Genomic DNA, 12,081 nt, shown 5'->3' with positions numbered 1-12,081 from the left:
TGGGAACTCGCTGTGACAATCACTGCGGAGACCTCCCCATTTGCAGTGACGCGATCAGTGACGCCATACAGTGACGTATGCTGACATGTTTACCCAAAGCAAGGTACTGGCAGGGCAGCCACACCCTAGGGACCCCTGCTCGGAGGGCAGCGGGTCAGGGCCATAGGGAAAGAAAGCAAAACTAGCCTACGGCTATCTCCAAGCCCCAAACCCTCGAATCCCGCCGGCCCGTTGCTAAGTGACGCCAGCGCGCAGAGGCGCGTGCGCGGCCACGGCGGTGTGCGTGAGGGCGGACGCGCGCCGCGGCAGCGGCGGCGGCGAGGACGACGGCGACGACAGCGGCCAAGGGGGCGGTGGCTACGAGGGGAGTGCTGAGCAGGCGGAAGAGGAGTCTGTGCGGGCGGCTAGGTCGCAGAGGAACATCGTTGGGGTGAGTGGCCGGGGCCTCGCAGGGGAGGTGGGGCCTGGCCGCACCTGCTGCGCGGCCCCGGGGCTCGGGGACGCGCCCCTCCACCGTACCCGCGCGCGCCGCTCCACGCCCCTCCGCCGCTTTTTCCGGGGGCGGGGAAGGAGTGGGGACGGGGGCTGAGGAGGGTCAGTTTCTGGGCGCCGGCGCTCTGGGCAGCAGCAGTGAGGGGCCGGCGTAGACTGTAGTTCTGGAAGTGTAGTGGAGAGTGGTTGCCGGGGGCTTCGGGTTGGCGCTGTCAGGCCCCCAAATAGGATTCGGAGTCAGGAGAAGTCGGGGTTCCCATGACAGCCTCTCCTCCTGCCCAATACGCGGTCATCTGTCTCTGAGAAGAGGCCGAAAGCGGGATCTCTGGGTCAGGGTTGGAGTGTTTGGCACTGCTGGGGCCTTGGTTGCTCTTGCTCTGGCTGGGATGTGAGGAGGAGCCGGTTGTTATGGAGAGAGTTGTGAATCAGTGCCTGCGTGCGGCGTCAGACACACCCACGACCTGGGGACTGCGATCTGTTAGTGTGGATAGGGGGTGGCCAACTGTTGCCTGCAGTTTCCAACTTCACGTGCAGGGGCACGTGCTTAATGTAAAACTTGAGTCTGGCCTTTGACATTCTATCACATTGTTGCTACAGATTTTGCAGTCAAGAGGCTGATAGCCGCACTCAATTTTTACTTGCTCGCAGACTCGAATCAGATGTCTTGTTTCCCAGAACCTTGTTTTTCTTTTATTGTTGTAGGGCCAAGACAACATGGAAGTGTTGTTTTTTATGTTCCTTAAAAACAATACAGGTTTGCTATTTGCCAGGCAGAAAATTCACAAAAAGCCTGAGTCTAAGGTGCCACAGATCATCTGACCAGTGCTTTGTTCTCAATGTGCAGGGCTTTCGTGAGGGTCTGTGGGTCGGTGTGCGGTGGTGGTATCTCCGATGTTGGAGGAGGAGAATTTGAGCTAAGGAAGAAGTTCAGTCTTTCCTGACTGTTGACTAAGGCTGTTGCTAGAACCAGTAGAAAGATGCCATAATTTATGCAAGAATATAACTTTTGAGTCTTCATCCAGTTCTAAAATTCTGTGATTCAGTTTTATAGTTGAGAGTCTGTTGTATGTTACTGAGGTTTTTACATCTCGGAACTAGTAATAACCTGGGTCTGCAACACTTACAGTCCTCAGGATTCAGTGACCTTCCTTCTCTGGACTAAAGTAGTTTTTAGGAAAAGAATCGTATCTGTCTTCTCTGTGGTATTTTCAACATCTAGAAAAATTCTTGCCACAGAGTAAGCGTGCAGTAGATACTTGTTATATATCACACTGTGTAAAAGTGGTCTGTGAATGTATAAGAAGCATTTAGTTCAGCCCTTCAAGTAGATAATACCTGTGCTCTCTGCCCAGCATTACTAGGTGTGGGAAGAGGACTGTGGGATTACAAATGGCATAAAAGACTGGATTTTTTCCTCATTAAGAACAAATAGTCTAACTAGCACAATAAAGCATATGTACATAAAGGAATTATGAAACCAAATAGTAATGTGTAAAAAACAAAAACAAAAACAAAAAACCATGCTACAGAAGACTAAGTGCAAGGGGAATTTTAAACAAAATTTTATGGTATGAGTTAACTTTGCAAGAAGGAGGACTTGAGCTTAAAAAAGAAGTGTAAAATTTGAATTAGAAGAAATGTAAGATGTTGAGAAAATAGTGTGAACTTGGTCATTTGGGGATATATTGAGGAGGCCTATGTATCTGGTAGCTGGAACGGGAGATGTCTGAAAGGGGAGTATTGGAGAACATATGGATTAGAAGTTTGGGACAGGAATACATTAATACTAAGGCAGTATCTGCATCCCACTGATAAAATAGAGCCAGTTTGCTAGGTCTTACACAAGAAAAGGATTATTACTTCTTGAAATTAAAGGCTATCATGGTTGAACTAGTATCAGTTGTTGATTTGAATAACTTTCTCACTAATGTGACTTTTATGTAGTCAGCCACACATGTCCCATATCTAGTATTTATCTGATGTGCCTTGAACTGTTCAATTTGAAATGTATTAAAATAATGTGCATAAAGCATCATCCAGTCATCTTCAGTTTTGGGTGGGATTATCTAATGGCCTGTGAAGTTTGTAGTTATTACTGTTCCTGAAAAATACAAATGTTTGTTGGAAAGTTTGGAAAGGAGTCTATTGGAAATACTCAAAAATACTGACAAAAAGATTGATGAAAATAAAAGACACTCTTGCTGAATTTTGAATATTTTTGTTCCTTGCTTGAATTTTGTAATGAAACTTTTGAGTGTTGTATAAGCCTGAGGGTGAATTGCTACCTAAGACAAAGTTACAACAGCAAGTGTTGCATTATTTAACACCTCAGCAAATATTTACTGGGTTCTGGCTTTGACTAGTACTATGTTGGATTGTGGAAGAAAAGCAGTATACTCTCAGAGATACTGTGTTCATCAGAGGAAATGGACCACTAACCATTATGGAGGCAATTCTTTTGGTAGTAACATGCTAAAAGAATATATCACTTTTGGGGAAGAATTGATGAATCAGGAAAAGCTTTAAAGAGGTTGGAAGTTAGCCCTTGAATCTTAAGTAGAATGTTGCCACTGGTAAAAGTGAAAACAGGGTCCTCCGTGGTGGCACAGTGGGCTAATGAGTAGCACTGCAAGCACAACGTAGCCACTTCAGTGCGAGTTAGATTCCTGGCCCTGGAGCTGACCCACATGGCACGGCAGACCTCTTCTGATCCGCCTGCTGCTCCCCTCAGCAGTGTACTTCATCTTTCTGCCTGTCCTGCTCCCCACTCTGTCTCTGGTGAATCCTCTCACTTCTCCTGCACCTCTGACCTGTACCCCAGTTCTGTATGCATAAATAAATCTTTTTTTTTAAGTGAAAACAAACATTCCAGGTATAATACAGGGAGCATAAAGGAAACCTGCACAGACTAAAATTGAATGGTATATATATTTTAAAACCTTGAGTTGTTTCTTATAAGTTTGTATTATGGAAGAAATGATGAGACAAGAAAGATAGGGTTAAAGCCAAATTATGAGGAAGTTGTGTATTCTGTTTGGAAAAGACTAAACTTCCCCCTTAAATCCCATGCCCTGTGATAGAGAGCCTTGGAAGGTAGAAAAACCAGGTCACAACTTAACTTTGCAGATTTCATTAGAGCACTGAGACATTAGAGCACTGAGATGGGGGACCAGTCAGACTGTAGGTGGGGGATATTGAAGAGGTTCAGTGGGAATAGTTGGATTGCAGGGATATTTTAGTATTTCAAATTTTCTAAGTGTTATGACTAGCTAGAGTTGAGATGATAAGAAGCCAGAGATAATACTTCTATTTTGAATAACTGTTGATTGTTATCAAATTAGAAAGCTATAGATGGAGAAATGAAATGATGTCATTTTAATTTGAAGGCCTCTGTGGAATTGAGAGACCACTAGTAGTTGGAAATTTTACTCCAAAGTTTCCTAGACAGTTTAGGTATAAGAGTAGGTGACAGAACCTATCTTAGGAGTTAGTAGAGTAGTTACCCTGGACTTGGCATTAGGAAACCTTGAGGTCCAATCTCTATTCTGCCATTTTATGGTTGGATTGAGTGACTTTAGGCAGGTTATCATAAAATGTGTGTTGCTTCCTAAAAGTGGTGTTGCTAGTACTTTTACCAGTTGTGGAGATTAGGTGAAGTAGTATGTATGCAATGATTAGCACCAGATCCTAATTTATAAATGCTTAATGAATGACAGCTAGTGTTATTTTTAGTCTGTTGTAATACTTATATTTGTATAGTTGTAGAGATTGTAGAAGATATAATCGCCCAGAAAACTGGAAAACTGAGAACTGGAAAGGGCATAGTGGCACTTTTGGAAATCAATGCCATGTCAAACTTAGACTTGAGCATGTACCAGAAATACCTGGAGGCTTTGGTAAAGCACATATTTCTGGTATCCACCCTCATAGTTTCTAGTTCAGTAGGCCTGGGTGGGACTCAAGAAACTGCATTTGGAACAAGTTCCCAGGTGATGCTGATTGTTGATGCTGCTATTCACAGCAACATACTGTGAAAACCACTGACTTGGACGTGGAAGAAAGAAGAACCAATATAGAGACTAACAAAGAAATTGAGACTGATGGAGAGCCAGGAGCAAATTTAGAGAAAGATAAGGAAGTAACTCTTTAGATTCACTAGTCTGCTTTCTACTTTCACAGGCCCCACCTCATTCTTATTTCTGTTTTCTCTAAAACTTGGTATAATACTTGGCATATTAGCTTCATTTCAATTAACGAATGTTTCTTAGTACTGTCTTTGTACTGATTGCATGTATTTCACACCCAGATTTCATTCATCTTACATCTCTACTGAGTCTCAGAGAACTTTATGCACACAACTATAGAAATTTTCTTTCAAATAACTGATGTGTAACAAGGTGCTTTGTCTTTGTGTTAGAGGTCCTCCCTTTGCATTTTAAAATGTCAGTCCAGATTGCAAAATAATTATCAGTAGTAGTGTCAAGATTCAAATCTGCATCTTGTATTAGAAGCTTTGCAAGTTTACAAGGTAAGCAAGTAGTATACTTCCTTTATTTGGGAAATTTACAGTAGGATGAATGAAATAGCAAGAATCCTAAGGAAAGAAACAGAAAGAGATATAATCACAGAAATGTGAATGAGAGGAACTTGAAGAGAAGGACTTATTCCTGGTTTGCTGATATACATTGAATCTTATGTGTCAATTATACTGAACACTTTTGGCAAATAGCACAAATATTAATTCTATTCTCTGATAGGTATTATAAGGGAGTTCCACTGTATAAGGAACTCAAAAGTCATACAAAGATATAAACACGTCTCTAAAGAGGTTTCAGAACTTGTATTGGAACTTTCCTAATTAGCCATGCTTCCTGGGCTCTTGTTCTCAATTTTATTCCTTTAGGTAACATGTGGAACATGTTTACTGTTTGTCAGAAACTGCAAAGTGCTGGAAACAGAGAAATGTAATTGCTCTGGGCATCTGGAATTTAAGATATAGGGTATGAAGCTGTGTGACTCCATGTGTACACATGTTTTCAGGGCTAAATTTTAGAATCTTAAATAGGACTTGAAGTGAAATTCATCCAGCCTTATATATGCAAGGGACCATAAAAATATAGAGGTAGAAAATGTTAAAGGAAAGAATATATAACTTGGTAGAGGAGAAAAGCCATTTAAAATACTGTATAGATTATAAAGAATACTGTGTAAATATTGATCATGGAGGAGGTTCTTAAATTCTTGTTGAATCCTGAGTGTTGAATTTTTATTTCAATTCACATGCTATTTTAATGTTTTAAAAATTAAAGCATTGTAAATTAGCATTCATTTCCTGGGCTCCTTTTGCTTTATATAATACCAAATGATTTATATAAGACCAAAACTTTTTCTCTAGTAGTCTGTATCCTTGTTTTTTCTTTTGGCTGGGAATTATGGCACATATAAGTAAAAAGGTTATTAACAGGTAGCTGCTGTTTGTCAAATAGTGGTATTATATTTTGCCTTTCCTACAGGGCCTTTAGTCCTTATAATAAAAATTTAGTAAATTGGTACTCCCTGGTGGCAGTGGGTTAAAGCGTAGCACTAAGAAGCTAAAGCACTTCAGTATGAGTTCACTTCCCACCCTGGAGCTGACCCACATGGCACAGCAGACCGCTCCTGTCTCACCCACTGCTCCCCTCAGCAGTATACGTCGTCAGTCTGCCTGTTCTGCTCCCCACTCTGTCTCTGGTAATTCTTCTCACAGCCTCTGCACCTCTGGCCTGTACCCCAGTTCTGTACACATAAATAAACAAATCTTTTTTAAAAGTTAATAAATTGGATAGCATCCCCATTTTACTAATAAGGAAACGGAATTTCAGAATAGGGAAAACAGTTTGCCTGTAGTTTGTGTGTGATGAAGTTGAGATGGGCTCCAGCCCAGTCTTGGACTGTAGAGTCAGTGGTCCTCATGTCAGCTCCTGGTGTCAACATAAGGTCCTGCAGATGTCCACATAGAGAAATTCAATTTCATTTCTGATAGACTGGGAAAAGTTGTTTGAAGAGGTTAGAATTTTAATAACTGTCTGACTAATTGAAAACAATTGGTAATATTATTAGCAATGAGGGCGAAAAAGAAGTGGTCATTTAAATGTCTCAAAACTAATTCTGTGAAGAGATGCTATATTTGACCTCAAAATTTTTAGTTGGCTGACAAGAGATTTTTAAATAAGAATTCATATTTCCCACTTCTCCCACTTTCATCAAAAGAGATGAAAAGTCTTTTCGAGGAGGAGCATACTTTTCTACATAATGACATTTGAAGTAAATTCAGGGGCCTCCTTTGTGGCCCAGGGGCCAGGGGTTTAAGTCTCAGCACTATCAATCTATGGCCATCATGAGTTTGATTCCCAGCCAGGGAGCTGACCACATGATGCAGCAGACCTCTCCTGTCTTGCCCGCTGCTCTCCTCAGCAGTGGATTTCAGTAGACCTGCCTGTTCAGCTCCTCACTCTGTCTGTGGTGAATCCTTTCACCCTCCCAACTTTTGGCCTATACCCCAGTTCTTGTATGCATAAGTAAATAAAAACAAATCTTTAAAAAAGTAAAGTAAATTCAGAACTTTTAATATTTCTGAGTTAAAAACAAATTCCTCCTCAGTCCAAACAGAATATACTGATGATTTCCCAAATGATTGCCCTTCTCTTCCCACCCATCCAAATGTTTATTCTGATGTGATAATCCTCACTGGATTCTATTTTATACATTCCTAGAAAGATCAACTATACTGGACTTTGAAAAGCATAGTCAATTTCAGCTAGAATTGCAAATATGTCTATAAAATTATAATTATGAACATGAATAAATATTAAATCCTATATTATATAGTGCTTTGTAGCCAATCATCTAAAAATTGAACAGCTTACAGTAGACATTTCTTAATGAAAACTTTTTATGGGTCAGGAATTTGGTGGCAGCTTAGCTTTTAGCTTGAGTGTTTTCCATGCAAGATCTCATGTGAGCTGCAGCCAAACTGTTGATCAGTGCTGTGGCAGTGCTGAAGACTTTACTCTGGCTGGCTGGAGGAGTTACTTTCAAGATGGCTGGCTGACTCATATGGTGTTGGCAAGAGGCCTCACATCTTTGTCAACTGACTTCACCCACAGCAAGTGATAGAAGAGTGACCAAGGAGAAAACCACATCCTTTTATGTACTGTTTTGAAGATATGCACTGCCATTTCTACTATGTTTTATTTGTTATAAATGAGTTGCTGAGTTCAGTCCACATCACTACCTGCAAACAAGTATCAATTGCTTGATAACCTTTTCTTTTAAACATTTTCTTTATCCACTTTAGATTGAGAATTCTCTTATTTCATCACAATCTTCCCAATGTTAACTTTTTTTTTTACCATACTTATTTTATTTCTCTTTCCATGTATACTTTTTGCTAGCTGTTCAAGAATAAGTTGTAAATATCATATCTTTTCCCTCAATCTTGTATGCATTTCCTAAACAAAAAATTATCAAAACCTGTAAATATTAGTATAACACTATAATTTACAAGTCTTGTCTCATTGACTTATCCATAAATATTTTAGCAACTAACTAAACAAAAACCCACATGGAAATAAAAACCAAAAAGCAAAAAGGATTGACTAATAACATAAGCCCATAACATAAGAAGCAAGAAAAGGGCCTCTCTGGTTGTGCAGGGGATTAAGTCACTGCCCTAGGAAGCTATACACAGCCACTGTGACACAAGTTTGATGGTCATCTAGGGAGGTGACCCACATGGCACAGCAGACCTCTCCTGTCTCGCCCACTGCTCCCCTTAGCAGTGTATTTCAGTAGGTCTGCGTGTTCTGTTCCCCATTCTGTCACTGGTTAATCCTTTTAACTCCTACACTTCTGGTTTGTACTCCAGTTCTTGTATACATTATAAATAAATAAACCCTTTTAAAAAAGCAAGAAAAATGCCGAACAAAGAAATTAATATTACACCTAAAGCAACTTGAAAAAGAGGAACAAATAAAACCTAAAGTTAGGAGGAGGAAGGAAATTATTGAAATAAAGATAACACATTGCACATAAAGGATCAGTGAAACTTTAGAGTTAGTTCTAAAGAAAGATGAACAAAAAAGATAAACATCCATTTAAAAAAGAAAAACATTAACAAACAGAATCAGAAACTACCACAGATGGCATAGAAATACAAAGGATCATTAGAGAATGCAATGAACATCTATACATCAGTAAAGGCTAAACTAGAAAGAAAGTGAAGAGTTGAAAAAGCTAGTCGCAATTATGAAGTTGAAAAAGTAATCAAAAATCTCCCTCCAAACAAAAGACTTGGGCCATGTGACTTTGCAAGTGAAGTCTATCAAACCATTAACAAATTCATACTCATCTTGTTCTAGAATTCTGGGTATAGAATTTAGCAATATATGTTTTATGATGCCTTCTAGGTTATGTTTGATATATTTAAAATTTGAGACCATGGACATAGACTGTAAAATCGTAGAAGAAAATTTCAAAGAAATTAGATGCCCTTAATCAGTTAAACTAATTGACTTAGGTAAGAGGTGCCTCAGAAAAAGGGAAGAACTCATTCCTCCCCCCCCCCCCGGGGTTTTCTTCCTCTATGTACTGCAGGCCACAAACCTTTGGCCCAAGATATTGGACTTTACTCTGATATTTTCTTTTTGCTGGATTCCAGCTTGCATAGAGAATATGTATATTTAAACAATTTTTGTTAAATATAAGTACATATAGGCAAGTACATGGGAACACAATACAAATGGTCAGCTCAACAAATTAAAGTAACATCCAAGTTATTATCACTCATATTTAGAAGTAAAATATTGCCAGTACCCCATCTAATCCCATCAGATACCCCTTCCTAATGCCCCATTCTCTTAAAAGTAACCATTCTTAACTTTATAGAATTACTTCCATGTTTTTCAAGTTAAATCCCCTTATATATACTTTAAATACTTATAAGTCAGCTTTTTTGGAATTTATAAACATGAAACTATATTTGTGTGTTCTGAGTGTTTGACTTCTTTAGCTTAATGTTACATTTGTGAGATTTAGTCATTTTATTTTGTTCAGCTTCACTGCTGTGTAGTATTTCATTTTGTGATTATTCAGTTTCTCTATTCTTTCTAATGCTGATGAACATGTCTGTTGTTAATGGGTTTTTTTTTTTTTTAAAGTTACCTCATTCCTGCACATGCCCATTAATACATTTTGTCATGGAGTACAAAAGAATAGAAATGATGAATCATACAGTATGCAGATCTTCCATTTAAGTATATACTACTAAATTAAATACTCATTTAGTTAAGTATATCTCTTATATTTGAGCCTTTATATAAACAACATGAATAACACTTTTATCAAGCCGGTTCATACTTATGCTCTGTCAGTACCTTGCAAGAATCCTAGTGATAGAAGTAAGCTTTTTTTCACTTGTTTTTATAATTGTGTTCATTTATTTTTTTAAAAAAATTTTTTACATCATTGTTCATTTTGTACAGTAATTGGTTTCTTCATTCATATGTAGTCCTCATGGTTCTCTGTCACTATATCACCCATGAACCATCACTATTATTCCCTTGTGTTCTTCCTTCCCCTCTTTTGAGCTGTTCTCTCCCCCTCCTTTGCTATATGTCGCAGATCAATGGTCAGCTTCCTAATTTGCCTTTTTCTTGACCTTTTGTCTGCTTACTCTACATTCTGCATGTGAAACCATTTGATATTTATCTTTTCCTATAGATGGAAGCTTAATAAGGAACTTTTTGTACAGCATAGCTAACATCAACTCATTGCCTTTTTAAGGAGATAATATATGAATATGGTAAAATTCAAAAGTGCAATAGTGTATACAATGGTCAGTCAGTTTTCCTTTCATACTTATTCCACAGGCATATAGTTTGTCCTATGGAAGCAGCCACTTTTACTATTGACTCATAATTTTATGCAACTAATTTTTATTCTGTATTTTCTAAATTTCAGGTAGTATTCTACTGTTTGGAGGTGGCAGGATCAACTATATAAGTGAAGACAAGCTTCACTTTATAGAGACTTCAATTCTTTGAGAAGTGATTAAAAATAATAAACTTTCAGCCTATCTTTTCAAATTATTACATTTTATAGCATGTTCTATATTTACTCCTAAACATAAATGTCTCTTAGCATGCACACTGTATTGTATCTTGCTTTTTTCTCACTGGTTTATCTGGTACATGACAAAGCTGCCTCATTCTCTTTATTAGCTGTGTAATGTTTTATTGTATTTATGTTGTCAGGTAAAATTGTGAAACACTATGAAATGAACCCAGAGAGTTATTCTGTATTCTATCTAGTGCACTTTCCAAGTTATCTGTATCTTTCATTGTCTTTGAGCTATTTTATAACTCTGTACACTATATAAAACTGATAGTAATGCACGTGATTCCTATCCATGGAAGCACAGAATCTACTGAATTTGGGGTAGTGACCAGTTTTGCATATATTTATAAAGCTATTTCAGCTTTTCATATTGCTGTGTTGTGTGTGTGTGTCACCTTTGGCTTCTTTTGATCAGTTGTTTTACTGGATGCTTCCTTAATGAGTTAAATAAAATTTTTGACATATTGTATATTTCTGCGTGTCAGCGTTTTGCTTTAGAAAAATTACCTTCTAAGAGATATAACAATTCCTTTTTTGATGGACATTTAATTTATTTAAAGAGCAGTGCATACCAGTTTAATCTCTAGGAAAATTTGTGCTGTCATGAAGTAGTACACTGTGGTGCTCTGCCAAGGAAATGAATGCAGGAGGCAGTTTTGGTAATTTTTCATCACACATTGTGACCTCATCCCTGCTTTCAAGAAGTTTGTAGCCTTGTGGAAGGGAGAGCTAAGTTTAGGTTCCATTGAGGGAACTTGTGCGGATCTGCTTTCCTCCTGTCTGCTTTCTTCATAGGCCCATGGTCTTTGGTAGCTGAAGTGGAACTGGACACCACCCTCTTCAGGAAGTTGAGTGCTAATGTTCTTGATTTTTTTTTTTTTTTAAGATTTACTTACTTATGCATACAAGAACTGGGGTACAGGCCAGAGACAGAGTGGGAGCAGAACAGGCAGAAGTACTGAAATACACTGCTGAGGGGAGCAGCCAGCAGGACGGAAGAGGTGCCATGCTTTGTGGGTACTCCCCTGGCCAGGGATGAACTTGTGCCGAAGTGGCTATGGATGGCCCCACAGTGTGTGCTTTAACCCTTTGTGCCACCAGGGAAGGTCGTGTTAATAGATTTTTTTTTTAAAAAAAGATTTATTTATTTATGCATACAGAACTGGGGTGCAGGCCAGAGGAAGAGGAGGGAGATTGATTAATACACAGCTGAAGAGAGCAGTGGGCGGGTCAGGAGAGGTCTGCCTGGTCATTCAGATCATCTCCTGGGCTGGGGATTGAACTCACACTGAAGAGGCTGCAGGAAGCTTGCAGTGCTGTGCTTTAACCCATTGTGCCTCCAGGGAGGGCTCCCATGTTATTGATTTTAATATTTGCTGTAGAACTAGTGCAGTATCAGGGACTCTAGTGGAATTTCTTGTCTCTAAGTAGTGT

At 39.1% G+C, this 12,081-nt stretch overlaps 1 protein-coding gene across 1 annotated transcript in view; it reads left to right on the top strand.

The window, feature by feature from the left end:
• The first annotated feature begins 323 nt into the window (after positions 1–323).
• The window catches only part of BTBD9 (BTB (POZ) domain containing 9), a 391,756-nt gene continuing 379,998 nt past the window's right edge, over positions 324–12,081 (top strand). The window contains exon 1 of the mRNA XM_004673441.2: positions 324–430. The gene's annotated coding sequence lies outside the window, so the exon portion shown is untranslated. The remainder of the gene's footprint in view (positions 431–12,081) is intronic.

Source organism: Condylura cristata, unplaced genomic scaffold, assembly GCF_000260355.1.
Source record: "Condylura cristata isolate star-nosed mole 26May11 unplaced genomic scaffold, ConCri1.0 scaffold00001, whole genome shotgun sequence".
Taxonomy (NCBI): domain Eukaryota; kingdom Metazoa; phylum Chordata; class Mammalia; order Eulipotyphla; family Talpidae; genus Condylura; species Condylura cristata.
The sequence above is the reverse complement of the archived record's forward strand: the minus strand, read 5'-3'. Positions and strand labels throughout refer to the sequence as shown.